General features: G+C 41.5%; 1 pseudogene; it reads right to left on the bottom strand.

The window, feature by feature from the left end:
- Positions 1–419: 419 nt before the first annotated feature.
- Positions 420–869, bottom strand: LOC143406267 (ubiquitin-conjugating enzyme E2 N pseudogene; annotated as a pseudogene).
- Between the last annotated feature and the right edge of the window lie 16,924 nt (positions 870–17,793).

Below are 17,793 nucleotides of genomic sequence, written 5' to 3'. Positions count from 1 at the left end.
GGGGAGTGAAAGGAGTCCATAAAATTTAAATAAGACTACCTTTCCCCTCAAAAAAATAAAATAAAAAATAAACACACCCATACCCCTGGCAGCTAACCTTGACAACTACCTTCATTCCCAGTGCTTTATACTTAAACCATGATGGGGGAAATGAATAAAAGCAGAGAGCCGCTGCTCTTAAACGTCTCACAACAATCCAGATGATACTTCTAGCCTCGGCTCATGCTTTACAACAGTAAATCAGGACAAGACATAGATTTGCTAATGTGCATTTAATCACCAAAGGACTGAAGGTGTCTGGGCTTTTATTCTGTAATGTTTCTATTAAGACTGTGTCCATTAAATGCAAACAAAAAAGGAAGAAATCTTGGCAGAACAGGAGAAGTGATGCACACTTGATGATCGGATCGATTTAGATATCATTCATGGCATATAGCTCTAGCTGTTTCTGTGGCTTGGGCTTTGTTGGTCTTCCACTGCCCCGCTACATCATTTGCCAATGGATCATCTGGATTAGGAGCACTTAACAAAGCCTGGATCGATAGCAGAACTGTGCAGCTCTGCAGTGCTGGGGACCACTTACCTTTCAATATATCTAAACATATTCTTCCCAACTTGTCTACATTAGGATGATAAATTTTGGTCATGAAACGTACTTTAGGTGCTGCCATTGGGTATTCTTCTGGAAGGAATAGTTCAAGTTTAAAAGTCCCTCCCTCAAAGGGGGAATCCTGGGGGCCAGCAATGACCACGTGAAAATAACGGGCGTTGTTCTCATCTGGTTCTGCTTTAATGCCAGGAACTGGTTCTGCCAGCAAACGCTGGGTTTCCTTGATGATCCTGCGGGGCAGCCCGGCCATCTTGTCAGATCCTGAGTTCGGCCTCTGGTTTCTAGGTAAATTTAATACAACTTAGAAACTATAAATGCTGTGGGATGTTTGGGTTGTTTTTAGCTTTTGGTTATTATGAATAATACTCCTATGAATGTGTTGAGCATGTCTTTTCAGTACACAGGAATGCCTTCCTGTTGAATCTTTGCCTAAAGTGGACTGGCTGAGTCACAGGTAGGTAGATGATAGATAGATAGGTAGATAGATAGTTAGATAGATTGCCAAACAGCTTTCCAAAGTTGTACAAATTTGCATGCCTACTAACAGTGTACGAAACTTCTACATCCTCACCAACATTTAATTGTTTTACTATTAGCAATTCTGGGGGATTAAAAATTGGCATGTAATTGTGGTTGACATTTGCATTTTCCTACTGAATCCTGAGGTTGACTGCTTTTTCAGATGTACATTGACTGTATAGATAGTCTCTGCTCATGTGCATGCTGAGTCTTAAGTCTTATTTTTTTTATAGATCCCTCCCCCACCCCCGCATTTTTCAACCTTAGTAACTTAAAGGACTTCTTTATTCACTCTGAATGAGTCCTTTGTTAGAAATACAGACTGTATATCTTTTCCTGCAGTCTATGTCTTGACTTTTCACTCATTTAAAATGGTCTCTTTGGATGAATGAGAAATTATTCATTTTAATACATTTTAATTAATAAATTTGTCAATTTGTTTATTGTTTGGTACCAGGGATTTAACTCAGGGGTACTTAACCACTGCGCCACATCACCAACCCTTTTTATTTTGAGAAAGGGTCTCGCTAAGTTTTGTTCAGGGCCTCACTAAGTTGCTGAGGCTGGCTTTGAATTTGTGATCCTCCTGCCTCAGCCTCCCAGGCTGTTGGGATTACAGGCATGCATAGCCACACCTGGCTAATATATTCTAGTTTATAAATGTTTTCTCTTATGGTTGAACATTTTCATGTCTTATTTAAGAAATCTTTGCATACCTTACTATCAAAAAGACATTTTCCTGTGTTAGCATTTAAAAGTGTAGTGGATTTATTTTTCTTATTTTAGATATACAATCCATCTGGATTGTATTTTTAAAAAAAGTTTGCTTTTTTTTTGTTTTATTTTTTGGCACCAGGGATTAAACCCAGGGGTGCTGAGCCACCGAGCCACATCCCCAGCCCTTTTTATATTTTATTTTGAAACAGGGTCTCACAAAGTTGCTTAGGGCCTCACTAAGTTGCTGAGGCTGGCCTTGAACTTGCAATCCTCCCGAGTCTCTCCAGCTGGAGACTTAAAATGGTTTTGAGGAGAGATGAAGAGTTTCTCCACGTGGATATCTGCTGACCTAGAACATCAGTCCTCCCCACAGCACGACATCATCATCTTTGTTATCAATCAAGCGCTGTTCTAGTTCTTGTCCTCTCCTTTCTGTTACACCTACCTACTGTCTCTCCTTGCGTCAATTCCAGGCTGACTCAGTTGCCCAGCATTATAATAACTTGCAATATCTCATGCAAGTGGATCCAGCATTCTTCTTCAGCGTGGCCTTAGCGAGCTACTCCGGGCTCTTTGCATTTCCACCCATAACTTAAACTCAACCTCAGCCCATCAATTCCCACAGGCAAACAGAGCTCAGCAAAACCCAACCGCTCTGCCAGGCTATCTGCCAGGCTTGCCCAGTGCACTCAGTATAAACCCCTCAGAGGGTTCATCCACTGGGGGAGGTTGATATTTTAAAAAACAGTCTGTCTTCCAGTCCACCCCTCCTGGCATATCCTCTGATTTACTTCGATCTTCTCTAACATCCTTAAACAATGATTATAGTTTCTGTATAGAGACTTTTCTTTTGTTAGATTTATTCCTAAATGTTTTATTTTAAATGTTATTGTAAATGGTATCAAGTTTGAAGCTTGGTTTCCTAATTATTTGTTGTGACTATCTAGAGATATAAGTGATTTTTCTAATTTGTTGTTTTTAGGTGCACGTGACCTTAGGGTGTGTTTTGACATATTATACCCACATGGAGTGCAACCCATTCCGATTCTGATCCCATTCTTGTGGGTGGACATGATGTGGAGTTATGTGAAGTGTTTTGACCTTGTAGCCTGCAAGCTTGTGGATTCTATCTATGAATTCTATCATTTGCCTGAAGATTCTATTTGGTTTGCTGTTGTTGCTGAGGACTGAACCCAGGCCTCTGCACATGCTAAGCACATGCTAAACTTACCACTGATCTACACCCCAGCCCATTCTATTTGATTTTTGATAGTGAAAATGGCAGTTTTATTACTTCTTTCCCAACCCGTACCCACTTTTCCTCTTGCGATCTTGCACTGGTATGATGTTGAATAAAAGTGGCACTGGGTCTCCCTTGTCTCATTACCAGCCTCAGGGGAAGGATTTCAATATTAAAAGATTAAAGATGACATGTGCTATAGTTGGTTTTTTTTTTTCACATTAAGGAAATTCTCTTCTGTTTTATCATCAATGTGTATTGATTTTTTTTTTTTTTCCGGTGCTGGGTATTGAGCCCAGGCCTTGTGCATGCAAGGCAAGCACTCTACCAACTGAGCTATAGCTCCAGCCCTGTGTATTGAATTTCATCAGAAATTTTTTCTACTTATTGAGCTGTTTATAAAATATTCTCTATTGTTGCATTAAAATGGAAATTTAGACTGACTGCTTATAGAGTACTAAGAAGGCCTTGAAATTCTGGAATAAAACCAATTTAGCTATTGTTAATTCTTTACACATCACTGCATTTAATTAGCTAATATTTTGTTTAGGATTTTTTAATCAATATTCATAAGGGAAACCACCTTATAATGACACTTTCTTTTACTCTTCTGTCAGATTTTGTTACTGAGGTTATTCTCGAGTCACAAAGCAGGTTAGAAAGTATTTCCTCTTTTTCTATTCTCTAGAAAACTTTTTGTGCTACAATATGGCTTATTTTCCCCAAAATGTTTGGAAGTATGTAGTTATAAAAACACATAGAGGGGCTGGGGCTGGGGCTCCGCGGTAGCGCACTTGCCTACTTGCATGTGTGAGGAACTGAGTTCAATTCTCATAAAGGTCTACCAACAACTAAAAAGAAAGATTTTTTAAAAAACACATAGAAACAAATTCTCCTTGTAGAAAGATTTATATCACATCAGTCTTTTTAATAGAAAATGGATTTTTAAAGATTTTTTAATTCTTCTATGGTTTACATTGTGTTTTTCTAGGAATTTTTTATCCACATTTTAAAAAGTAGTGGCATGAAGATATTCATAACATCCTTTTATTCTCTTTCCATGTCTCTAAAATCTGTAGTAATGTTCCCATTTGGATTTCTTTTTTTTTGGTGGGTGGGGAGGGGATTAAACCCAAGGGTGTTGAACCACTGAGCCACATCACTAGCCCTTTTTATTTATTTTTTGTTTTTGACAGGGTCTCACTAGGTTGCTTGTGGCCTCGCTAAGTTGCTGAGGCTGGCTTCAAACCTGAGATCCTCCTGCCTCAGCCTCTTGAGCTGCTAGGATTACAGGCATGTACCACTGTGCCTGGCTCCTTGTTTGGATTTCTGATACAGTGATATCATCTTTTTTTCTTGATCAACCTTGGCTTTGTTGACTTTTTGTATTTTTGAGTTATTTTCTAATTTCTTCATTTAGGCTCTTTGTTGTTGTTTTTTTCCTTGTACCTTGTTTGTGTTTATTTGACTTTTCCTCCCAGTTCTTGAGCTGGATAGATATTAACTTTCACTCTTTCTTCTTTTCCAGATCAGATTACCCATTTATCTTTATAACTTTAGCTGCTTCCAACATGTTTTGTTATGTTTTCATTATTCAGTTAAAACACATAATTTCACTGAGATTGCATCTTTGACCAGTAAATTATCTACCAATGCATTGCTAACTATATTCATAGTGGGAAATCATCTACTTGTTTTTTCTTATTAACTCCTTGCCTAATTCCATTGTGATCCTAGATATAATCTGTATTACTTCAAGACTTTAAAGTTTTCAAATTTGTTTTATGGCTTAGTTTTATGGTCAGTTTTAATAAAAGATTCATGTGAACATAAATAAATGACTATTCTACAGAATTTGAAAAATTCCACCTAGATAAGGTTTGTGAATTTGGTGTTTCAATTCTTCCATATCCTTACAGGGTAGTTTTTTGTTGTTATTGTTGTTGTTTTATTTTGCTTTTGTCTACATTTGTTATCAGTTTATGAGAGAAGTTTATTAAAATATTTCATCCTGATTGAAGATTTGCTTATTTCTTCTTTGGATTATGCCAATTTTTGCATTATTTATTTTTGAATCTACATTATTAGATCATAACAATGAGAACAGTGGGTTGGAGGTATAGCTTAGTGGCAGAGAACTCGCCTAGCACACATGAAGCCTGGGGTTCAATTTCCAACACAGAAGAGAGAGAGAGAGAATTGTTATATCCTCTGGTGGACACTCCAGTTCATTATAAATGCCCCTCTTTATCCCTAATAATACTTCTTACACTCAGTCATACTTTGTGTGAGGGTTAATACTGCTTCACCAACTATTTAAATATTTACATGGTATATCTTTTCTTACCTTTTTACTGGTTTGTCTTTTATAAATGTAAATAGATATTTGTACTCAGTCTGTCTTTGCCTTTTAACTGAAATGTTTAATCCACTTATGTTTAATGTAATTTCAATATATTTTGATTTAATCCTACCATCTTGCCAATTTTTTATTCTTATCTATTCTATATTTTTTCTCTGCCTTATTTTGGATTGAGCAAATATTTTTAATTTTTAATATTCCATATTCTCCACCCCCCTTGTCAACTTGTTAATGATAATAGATTCTTTTTACTAATTTTTCAGTGGTTACCCTAGAGATTGCAGCATGCAATTCTGTCTTATTAAACTCTATTCAACAAAGTAGTAAAATACCATTTTCCTGCCAGTCATCTTGGGGCATGTATGTAATTCCAGCAACTTGGGAAGCTAAAGCAGGAATCCAAAAATCTAGGCAACTTAGAAAGACTATCTCTCAAAATGAAAAATAAAAATCATTGGGGTGTAGCTCACTGTAGAGTGCTTTCCTAGCATGTGTGAGCCCCTTGGTTCATTCCACAGCACCACACAAACACACACAAAAATAGTCCTTTTCCACTTCCTAGACAGTGCAAAGATCTTACAGTACTTTAGCTTCATTTCTCTCTTTCAGTCTTTTACTCTATTGTACAATATTTTTATTTCTACATAGATTTTAAACCCACAAGATTTCTTTTTCTTTTTTATTTATATATGAAAGCAGAATGCATTACAATTCTTATTACACATATACAGCACAATTTTTCATATCTCTGGTTCTATACAAAGTATATTCACACCAATTCATGTCTTCATACATGCACTTTGGATAATGATGACTATTACATTCCACCATCATTTCTAACCACATGCCCCTTCCCTTCCCCTCTAACATCTCTGCCCTATCTAGAGTTTATCTGTTCCTCCCATGCTCCCACTCCCTATCCCACTATGAATCAGCCTCCTTATATTAAAGAAAACATTTGACATTTGGTTTTTTGGGATTGGCTAACTTCACTTAGCATTATCTTCTCTAACTCCATCCATTTACCTGCAAATGCCATGATTTTATTCTCTTTTATTGCTGAGTAATATTCCATTGTGTATATATGCCACATTTTTTTTATCCATTCATCTATTGAAGGGCATCTAGGTTGGTTCCACAGTTTAGCTATTGTGAATTGTGCTGCTATAAACATTGATGTGGCTGTGTCCCTGTAGTATGCCTCTGGGTATAGACTGAGGAGAGGGATAGCTGGGTCAAATGGTGGTTCTATTCCCAATTTTCCAAGAAATCTCCATACTGCTTTCCATATTGGCTGCACCAATTTGCAGTCCCACCAGCAATGTATGAGTGTGCCTTTTTCCCTACATCCTCATCAACACTTATTGTTGTTTGTCTTCACAAGAGCTGCCATTCTGACTGGAGTGAGATAAAATCTTAGAGTGAAAACTCACAAGATATTATTGTTGTTTTAAATACTAAAATTTCACCCATATATTTACTCCTTCCATTGTTCCAACACCTTTCTCTCCTGGGTTATGATACTTCCATCTGAAATTATTTCCCTTCAATCTCAAACACTCCCTCCGGTACTTATTTTAATGCAATTCTGTTGGAAACACCTAGTCTTGTTTTCTGTGTCTAAAAATGTCTTTGTTTTCCCTTAAATTTTGAAGGATACTTTTGCTTCATATAGAATTACATATTTTTTTTAGTACTTAAAACTATTGGGTTCTTTTGTGTCCCTTTTTTATAGCTTCTTTGAGCACTTTATGTAACTTTTAAGATGTTTTCTTTTCAGCAGTAGGCAATTCGGCTTGGGTGTGCAGAGTGTGACACTATAGATTGATATCCTTTGTCAAGTTTGGAAAATTCTCAACAGTTATCTTCAAATATAGCCATATACCACATAATGCTTTGGCCAACAGCAGATTGCATGTATCATGGTTCAATAAAATCATCTGTGGCATCAGAGCCATCTTAGTTTGTATTAGTATCCTCTGGGATATTCACACAATGACAAAATCACTTGATGAGACTTTTTTTTTTTTTGGTACCAGGGATTGAACCCAGGGGCACTTAACCACTGAGCCACATCCTTAGCCCTTTTTTATATTTTAATATTCCATATTCTTCCCCCTCCCTTGTCAATTTGTTAATAATAATAGATTTTTATGTATTTTCATGCAGAGAGGATCTTGTTAAGTTGCTGAGGCTGGCTTTGAACTCGAAATCCTCCTGCCTCAGCCATCCAAGCTACTAATGAGAATTCTTTTTAGAATATATTCCCATTATTAACTCATAATAACTGCATTGCTTCAACTCCATACTTTCTCATTGAACCTCTGCCACTCTGGTTATGCCTTCTGGAGATGTTTATACACTGTGATCTATATGTCTCTCCTATTTTCTCCTTTATTTTTCAGTCTTTTTTAAAAATATTTTTCCTTTGGTTTTAATATCTTCTTCTGAACTCACTTCTACTCTCCAGCTTTATGTAATTTTCTGTTAAGCCCATCAAGTAAATTCTTAATTTCAGTTATTATATTTTCTCAGTTCTACTATATTCACTTGGGGATATTTTATGGAGTACAGTTTTCCAGTGAAATCCTCCTTTTTGTGATCATTTTGTTGATCATATTGATTGTAGTTATTTTGAAGACCCTCTCTGATAATGCCTGTGTTCAGATCACCTGCATATCTGTTTTTGCTGCCCAGAGTTTTTTCTCTCAGTTCTGTTTCTTGGTTCTATGCCTGTTAATGTTTGACCTCATGTCAGACATTGTCTATGGAAAATGGCAGATGCTCTAGATAATATCTTTTTCCAGCAATGATTTCTTTATCTTCCTTTAGGTTAAGAACAGACCACCTTAACCCAACCAGGGTTTGCTTTTATTTCAAGCTGAGTGTTATTCTTTATAATTTTTTTCTATTTCTGGTTGGCGTAGCTCTAAAATATACTCCTTTAGAAGTCCCAGTTGGAAAACTAGGGTGTTTCCATTGGCCTGTGGTTTTTAGTAGACCATGACCTCTAATTCTGAAAGATTGTCAGTAGTTCTGCTTATATTTTTAGCTTTTAGCAGTTACTTTCTGCTTTGTTTCTCACCTTTAAGGTCTTTGCTATCCAAACACACAATGCCTTCAAGGAGAGGGCGGCCCAGACTGTTGGGCTGAATTCTCTTCTTTCTTTTCTTTTCTGACAAGGCCTCAAGCTCTGGCTGCCTTGGAAGATGTGAACTCAGTTTCTGTTTCCAGTCCCACGAGACTGCAGGGGACTGCCCAGCTTCTCTGTCTTCCTGTTTGGGCTATTACAGTGGGCCAATGTGCTGAGGGGGGATTGGGAGGATCTGAGGCATCTGGTTTCTGGATCTCAGTTCATCTTGTTCTGTCTCTCTTCATAGCTCTCTGAGGCCCTCAAATGGGAATTCAACTTCCATTTTCTTTTTATTATTATTATTTTTAGTTGTAGATGGCCACAATACTTTATTTTATTTTATTAAAAAAAAATTTTTTTTCTGTGGTGCTGGGGATCGAACCCAGTGCCTCACACATGCTAGGCAAGTGAACTACCACTGAGCCACATCCCGGCCCCTCACCTTCCATTTTCAAACTTTGCTTTTGTTCTCTTCTGGCCCTGACTGTTCTGCACCTTAGTAGACCCCTGTTCCAGTGATGCCAAGACTTATCCAATGTCTGGCTGCCCGTTCCTGTCCTGAGTAATTCTAACTGCCCTCTCTCTCTCCCTCCTCTCCCTGTCTCTCTCTCTCTCTCTCTCACACACACACACACACACACACACACACACTCACTTCTCCTTGATTCTGAGTACACTTAATGATGGACACTAAATGATACAGATTGGGTCAGCTACAGATTCACAGCAAACTTTCGGCCCTATTCTATCCTGGACCAACTTTTAGCTCACTTATTTATATATTCATTTCTGTGCTGCTGAGATCAAAACCAGGGCCTTGTGCATGTTAGGCAAGTGCTCCACCACTGACCTACGTCCCCAGTCTTTTTTCTTTTCCTTTCCTCTTTTCTTTCTTTCCCTCTCTTTTTAAAACTTGTTTATTTATTGTTTTGATTCAGAATCTAAGCTGCCCAGGCTAGCCTTGAACTCAGATGCTCCCGTCCCAGCCCCCCAGGTGTCTGGGATTGCAGTGTGGACCACTGCACCCAGCCTCCTCTATGTTCTTCACCAGTATGTTCACCACACTCTCAGATGTTGGCCTTCGTTCCTTCTGGTTACCAGCTGATTGCAGACTAAGAGAAATTCAGACTTGGTAGCTTAGTTCCAGGCCCTTTGAACCTGGTTCTAGAATCTCTGTTTTCCTAGCTTCAAGTCTTTCACTTTTCCCATGTCTCAGTCACATACTCCATCATTTTCTAATTTGTGTCTTGCAATAAATAGTGTCCTTTAGGAATTCAATACTGTTTCTTAATTTAAAAAAAAAAGTTTTGTGGTAATTAAATTTCACCAAAGTCAAAGAACTTTCTTGTACAATCTCTCAAAGACTTTATTATTCTAATAAACATTGTGAACCTTCCATTGAGAGGAAAGTATGTGACATTTCTCACACTGTTTGACCATGAATCCTGTTTAGGGGACTATCACTTATCTCATAAGATACCAACATTTCAAGAAACACATTTTCAAACAGACAGGTACAGATACCTCTTTATTCCCCAAACACATTCCCTTTCTCTTTTTCTCACATCATCCTCTCAGGCTGAAATAATGAATGCTTCTCAACCAAGATGGCCCCACTGGTGGGAATTCAGCCATGCCTGGGGCCATTTTGATTGTCATTCCTGGGAGCACTATCTAATGGGTCAAAGCCAGAGCTGAGGCTGAACATTATATGAAGCACGAGACAGTCTCCCACAACCAATAATCATCTAGCCGAAGTGTCAGGAGTGACAAGGTTAGAGAACCTGGTCTTGCCCTGCAGGTTAACATCAGGTTCTGGCTTCTCTCCTTTGCCATTCAAAGCTGTATCCATTTCTTAAAGTCTTGATCAAATATTTTCTGCTCAATGAATGCTTGATTTTACCTCCTAGGTTTTCTCCTCTCCTCGTCTTCTCTGGCACTGTGTATATTGCCTTGATGGCTTTTATCTCTCTCCTATATTACACATATTTGCATACGTTTATAATTAATTATTTTCCAGTCACCTCCCAATTTATTTATTTGCCCAATCTAATCAGGTGTTTTTCTTCTTTTCCTCTTATCTTTCCTTCTCTTACCATGTCCTCGGCCACCGCCCTGATTTAGGCAATAGGCTGCATGTCCCTCCTACAGTGACGGGGACCGGAAGTGGTGCCCTGTGGAGAGCTTTAACCTGACACCTGACAGGCCTCAGTTTTACCCGGGCAATCTGCCTCTTCCTTCCTGCCTGGCCCCAGGCCAAAGGCTTCACTTTCTGGGAACTGAAATTCTTCATGCCAATGTGGAGGTGAGTCTGTCTGCCTTCAGGGTTTTGGTAAGGATTAGAATAAATATATGAAGTATCTGAGTCATAATGGGAACCCAGTAATGGACTTGGAGGCCGGAGGTGTATCCCCGTGATAGATTATGGGCAGAGCATACCCTCAGCCCTCACTTCCATCCCCAACATCAAGACAAAACAAAACAACAACAAAAGACAGAACACAGTGTCTGAAGGGCTCCTTCTACCCCAGTCTGCTTCAAAACCCTTTCTCTGATTCTCCATCATTCATAAGGCCCAAGCTACCAGAATTCAGGCTCTGGAATACACATTACCAACTTACCCAGAGAAACTTACCTCTAATCCTTCATCTCAGTTTCTCAACTCTTGTCAAGCTGGTCACTGACTCCAGTAGGTGCAGTTTCTTTGGGCCCGTGGTGGCAAAACCACGTGGTGGAGAAGGTCTGTGTACTTCTTGGCAGTTGTGAAGCCTCATGGGAGACAGAAAGAAGCCAGGGTTTCAACATCTCCTTCAAGGCCATGCCCCCAGGTGCCTAACTTTCTTCCACTGGGTCCCGCCTCTCAGAGCTTCCGCCAGCTCCCACTAGCACCACAGGTTGGCAACCAAGCCTTCCACACGTGGGCGTTGGGGACAGTCCAGATCCACACTGTGTAGCACGGGTTCAGTCTCAGCCCGTGTCTTCCTTCAATAACGTCCTCTCGGCTCGCACTGTCTAAGGGGTCCTTTCCTCTTTATGAACAATTGGAGTCCTCATGGTCTTTCCACTGATGGGCAATGAGTTTCCATGACCTGATGCTGTGGGAAATCATGAAAACACACCTTCTGGGATCAACTACTTTTTCATGTGTTTTCTCATTGTAGATGGTAAACTGCTTACAGACAAGGACCATATTACATTCTTTTTGCCAAAGTCACTTTGCACACTCTAGGGGTCCAGAAATATTCAGTCCAAAATATTGATAGCCCTTTAAATTGGAGGGTGTCTTTAAGGTGCATTTCTTTTCTCAAGTCTGTTCTCAAGTCTTGTGCTTACCTTTGGAGGGTTTCTTAGCCTCAGATGGAAATGGAGATGAAATTCAAACTCTGGACTTCACCTGAGTTAGACAGGAGGGCAGAGTGGGGTGGGGCGGGGGGCACTACACACAGGGCTATGGGGGAATTCTTATACAAAGAAAATAATGGCAATCAGACACTGACGTTTTAATTAACAATTTTAATGGCTTATCCAAAATAATCCTCTTGATTTGGAAGGATTAAATTCCACTTGACAAAACTACCAATTCATGTGGAAGGAAGTCTATGTGCTACTCTCGTGTACCTACAGCAGGGCCTGGTGGGATTGGGGGGAGTTGGGCATGTTGGCAGGTAAAGCACACAGCTGGTGAGAGCCAATGTCCCCAGGCAACCGAAAACCGTCCTGAGCCAGGAACTGACCTCTTAAAACAACCAACAACGACTTGGAGATAATTTCAACTATACTGAGGAGATGTAAAACAGGAAAAGCACATGATACATTCCTAAAACACCTTTACTGGATCTACCTATTTGCACAATTTTATTATTTGTTTCATTGTCTTCATCTCCCTCCTTCCATAGGTAGAATCTTGCTCTCCCTCTCCCACTTCCTTTTTTTTTTTTCCTGAACCTCTTGAGATGAAGTATATATAGATGGTCCCCAATTTAGATGGTTCAAATAACCACTTTTTGACTTTACCATGGTGTCAAAGCAATACATGCATTCAGTAGAAATTGTTCTTGGAATCTGCTATTTTTATCTTTTCCCAGGCTAGTGATATACTTTATGATCGTCTCTCAAGACTGTAGACAGTAGCAATGAGCTGCAGCTTCCATCAGCCATAAGATCACAAGGGAGGCTGGGCACGGTGGCACACACCTGTAACCCCAGCAGTTCAGGAGGCTGAGGCAGGAGGATCACGAGTTCAAAACCAGCCTCAGCAAAGGCAAGGCACTAAGCAACTCAGTGAGACCTTGTCTTTAAATAAAGTACAAAAGCGAAAAAAAAAAAATAGAGCTGGGGATGTGGCTCAGTGGTTGAGTGCCCCTGAGTTCAATTCCTCCCCTGAAAGAAAATCAAAAGGGAGAACAACCAATGCCCTACAGTGTACTGTGTTGCTAAGCTGGGAAGTTCAGTAGGTGGAGTGTAGTCACTGAATACTCAAATTATAATATTTTCAACTTACAATGGTTTTATCACGATGTAACCCCATCATAACTTAAGAAGCATCTGAATATCAAAACTGTTTACCCCTAAATATTTCAATGTATATTTCCTAGGAATAATGTTATTCCCTTGCATAATCACAGTATAGATATCAGTTTTAGTGAATTTAACAATGATGTCATTCTTTTACCTACCCTACCATCTGTTCTCTAATTTTGTTAATTGTCTAAACACTGCTCTTTATAACATTTCCTTCTCCAATACAGGATGCAGTCTAGGATCAGGTTTTGCATTTAGTCATTGTGTTCCTTTAGTTTCCTTTATTCTGAAAATATTTCATAATTTATTTTTTTATGAAAAATATATCAACATTTACATCAACATTGTAAATAATACAATTTTTTTAAAAAAATTAAACCCTAAGGATTACACATACACAGAGTATGAATAAATTAATTCAGTAAAGTTTCTGGAAACAAAATAAACCCATAAAAATCAGTTTTATTTCTGTAGACTAACAATGAATAATCAAAAAATGAAATTAAGAAAACAATCCTATTTATTATAAAATCAAAGAGAGTAATACACTTAGGAATCAACTTAACCAAGGAGCCAAAATGTTTATTCACTGAAAGACACAAACCATTGCTTAAAGAATTAAAGAAGAACAAGTGGAAAGACATCCCATGTTCATGGATTGAAAGAACTAAAATTGTTACAATTGTCTAAACTACCCAAAATGATCAAGATTCAGTGTCATTGCTGTCAAAATGGTTGCTATGATGACTTATAAACAGTGATTTTTTAACATGAAAAATGTCATTTTCAGCAACGATTTTCCACACATGGATTAGCTGATGGTCAACATTCTGCACTCCTTCCTATTCATCTTCCTTAGTTCCTCCATCCAGCCCTCTACTCTATTTGCTATTGGTAGGGACTGACAGATGCCTCTTTTTAATAGCTGCTCATTCCCTCATTATTTCAGTGCTAGATTTCTTCCTGAATTGACCAGTGGGACCCTTCCCATTGCTCCTTGACCTTGAGCCCAATCATACGTTGAGCACTTGCTTACTTTCTGGTGAAACAAAATGTTTCGCATTTTGCTGAAATTAAGAGGAACGAGAAAAAGAGAGAAGTGGAAAGAGAAGGAGAGAAAATTTGTGAGTGGGAGAGAAATACAAATGAGGAGAGGCCTTCTGAGGACATGGCCAGCACTGATGCAGACCCAGTGACCCCTCTATTAGAGGTGGCGGGGCTCCCCCTGCCCTGGAGCAGGGTGGTGTCTATGAAGGGCCAGGTCGGGGACTCTATCCTTGGGCTTGATAAATGGGTCAACGTTTGTCAGTTGCAAATGATGGAAACACGACACAAAATGGGAAGAGAGAGTGGGAAAGAATGTATTTAAGACTGGGAAACTTGGGATCAGCTTCAAGAAAAGCTGGGTCTAGATGCTTGAGTGGACTCCAGAGGTCAATCAACACCTCCCCTCTGCCTCCCGGCTCTCTTTGCCTCCGTTCTGTTGGGCAACCTCTTCTCCACCAGCCTCCTCTTCCCAGTTGGCAGAAGTGCTCCTCCCTGGCCAGGTCTGTGCCCCGAGTCCCCCACAGAGTCAGAGTGTGGAGGTGTCCTCCAAAACACATGGGAAGGCCCCAGGAAGAGAGGATTCTCCAAAGAGAACTCGGAAGTACTCTTACCAGAGGGGAGAAAGACATTCTTGAAAAGTTAACGTAAAACTTTACCGTGTGCGGGACACAGGGTACTTGATGATGTCGGAATTTTGACTTTGAAATGCACAAATAAACCACGGCTCAGCCATTTTCTCATGGCAAACTTTCTCCCTTGCACACAAGTCCCCTTATAAGAAAGAAAAATCTGAACTCTTCCCCCTGGAGTGTGAGGCCTCGGTCCAGCTGGACCTCGCTTCTGGCTAAGAAGTGCCCAGCAAAGACAGGACGAGGGAACCGCCTCAGGAACACAGCAGAAGTGAACAGGCCCCAGGCACCTCATGGCCTGCTCTTTCCCCATCGAGACGGGTTCCTGTTCCATCCCTTCTCCCACGGCCTGGCAGGCCCAACGGGGACGTGTCAGTCACCGAGGAGTGTTACGTCATGTCAGATGGCAATCAAAGGCTCTGTTGATATTAGCTGACAGGAAAACTCTAGCAGTCTGCTTATCTGGATGCCACCCTTGCTGACTAAAGGGTCATTATCAGAATTATTCACACTGAATTATAGCAGCTGGAAGTCTGCAGATTATTCATTACATCACCCTCATTTTGGGCACTCAGCACAGATGGAACCTCAAAGGAACCTGCCCTCACCCCCTCCCCCTTTCCCTCCCCCTTCCTGACACAGGAGAGGCCACCCCTCCCCCACTGACCCACCAAGAGTAAAAGTCACATTAGGCCAGACCTAGGGAAGGCCTTTTCTGAGAAGGGAGGAGGAGGAGCAGAAGGAGGAAGAGGAGGGAGCTTAGGGTGCTTCCAATTAGACCCTTTTCTGGAATGGTCCTGCCAACATTGGAATTCAAATGTCACAGCAAGCTATCTAATTGACCTGTTAAATTTCAGAGTGGTTTCCATAGCTCTTGCCTGCTTCATGCATGCCTTACAAAGAGAAAACAAAACAAAAGAAAACAAAAAACACTAGTGTTTATAGGAAACATCACCTTCAAGAATCCGCAGACCCTCCACAATGTTGCCTGGCTTGCTCCCACAGCCAGCCTTGGCCTCCTCCCTGGCCACACCCCTCCTACACCTTCTCAACAAGCCCACACCTGCAACGCACACACACTCGAGTTCCCCCCGCACTTGCCGCGTTTCCCTGCAAAACCCAACAAAATTGACGGCCGGAGCTGTGGGAAAGAGGCAGGAATAGCGAGTGTGGTCCCCAGGGTGGGTTCAGAGGCCAGGGCCTCTTCATTACCATCCCCATCGACCATCACACCTGAGACAGCAAACTGGAACTTGAAGGCCAGCAGAGGAAGAGCCAGGCTCCTGAGGAAGGGAGAAGGGCTCCCTAACCCACCTACTGATGGATTCTCAAGTGTGTTTCAGAGTCTGGCTCCATCCTGAGACAGTGCTTCAGAACCCGGCGGCAAAAGTCCCCACCCTCTGTGGGCGCAGCTGCTCCAGGAAATGGTGTCTTTGGAACCTGGTGAAAAGCAGCGTGTTACACAAGGACCACGTCGCAGTCCACTGGCCTGAAGGAGTGGCCAGGTGTTCCCGTGTTCGGATGGACCCAGAGGCCAGAAAGTCAGAGCGTGTGGACCTGGAGGTGATTCTGGAGCGTGCCCGGCCTGGCTTCTAACCCCCCAGGCAGTGGACGCAAAGACGACACCTGTGTGTTGTTGGCCAGGGCTGATGTGACAAAATACTACAGACGGGGGTGGCTTCAGCACGGAAGTGCTCTGCCTCCCCATTCTGGAGGCGGAAGTCAGAAATGAAGGTGTGGGCAGGTCTGGCTCTTTCTGAGGGCCATGAGGCAGGGCCTACCCCAGGCCTCTCTCCTGGGCTCAGAGACGGAAATCTTCATGTTCCCATGGTGTCCTCTGTGTGTGTCTGAGCCCCAGTTCCCCCTTTAGCAAAGACATCGGTCATATCTGATTAGGGCCCGCCCTAATAACTCATTTTAGCTTGATCGCATCTGTAAACACCCTACCGTCTAATAAAGCCGCACTCTGAGGTGTGGAGCTACTGGGAAGCCAGCATGTATTTTGGGGGAGACACAATTGAACCCAGAAGGTTCCGGTTTCTCCTCGACCTGTCCTTCAGTTACATCCCTGCTCTCCAAGTATTCTTTTTGTTTTTCTCGAACCTTCTCAGTGTCTGTGTGTATTGGACAAACTCTCACACCCATGACTCATGGGGAATTCCTGAAATTGGAAAAGTTATGAGACAAGAGACCTGGGTTTTTCTCTCCCCCAAGACCTCAGGGCCACTGGCCTCCGAAGGTGGGAGGGAGTCCTGAGCCACCTCATGGTCGTGGAGTGCTCCAGGGTGGGGGGCGTCTTCCTCTTCAGGTCCCAACAGCCCAACACTGAGCTGGTCTATGACTGTGGCCTCTGTATTCCAAGAGGATCCGTGTTAGCTTCCTTCACTGTGACAAAATACCTGAGATAACAAACTTTTAAGGAGGAAAGGTTTATTTGGCTCATGGTTTCAGAGGTTTCAGACCATGGTCTCCTGGCCCTGTTGTCTTCAGGCCTGTGGTGAGGTAGTACATCATGGCCGCCCACATGGTGGAGGAAGCAGCTTGCCTTTGGTGGCCAGGAAACAAGGACAGAGACAGGAAGGGGAAGGAGTATCAATATCTCCTTTGAAGACACACCCCCAATGACCTAACTTCCTCCCACTAGGCCCCGCCTCCTACAGCTGCCACCTCCCAATAGCACCATTCTGGGGAATATGCCTTTAACACATGGGCCTTCAGGGGACGCTTCAGGTCCAAACAGGGCTACAGGACACCAAATGGCCATGAGGATGCATCTCCTTGATGCTTAGGGGTTCTTCTAGCTGAAAATCACCCTGTGATACCCTTTTTGTTAGTCCTCTCTTTCTCGGAAGCTATTTGGAATCCAGGTTTCTTTGACCTTTTTAAACAGCGAACTGACAGGTTGTCCCAGCCTCTGGTCTTAGCAGGTCGGGGGTGGCTTGGTGACTCCCCTGCACCCCTTACTATGATGCATGTCCAGCCAGGTGAATAATCAGGAGTGGCGCTTCTGTCTCC

This window comes from Callospermophilus lateralis, chromosome 8, assembly GCF_048772815.1.
Source record: "Callospermophilus lateralis isolate mCalLat2 chromosome 8, mCalLat2.hap1, whole genome shotgun sequence".
In the NCBI taxonomy this organism is placed as follows: Eukaryota; Metazoa; Chordata; class Mammalia; order Rodentia; family Sciuridae; genus Callospermophilus; species Callospermophilus lateralis.
Note: the sequence above shows the minus strand (reverse complement) of the source record. Positions and strands in the feature narration are given on the sequence as shown.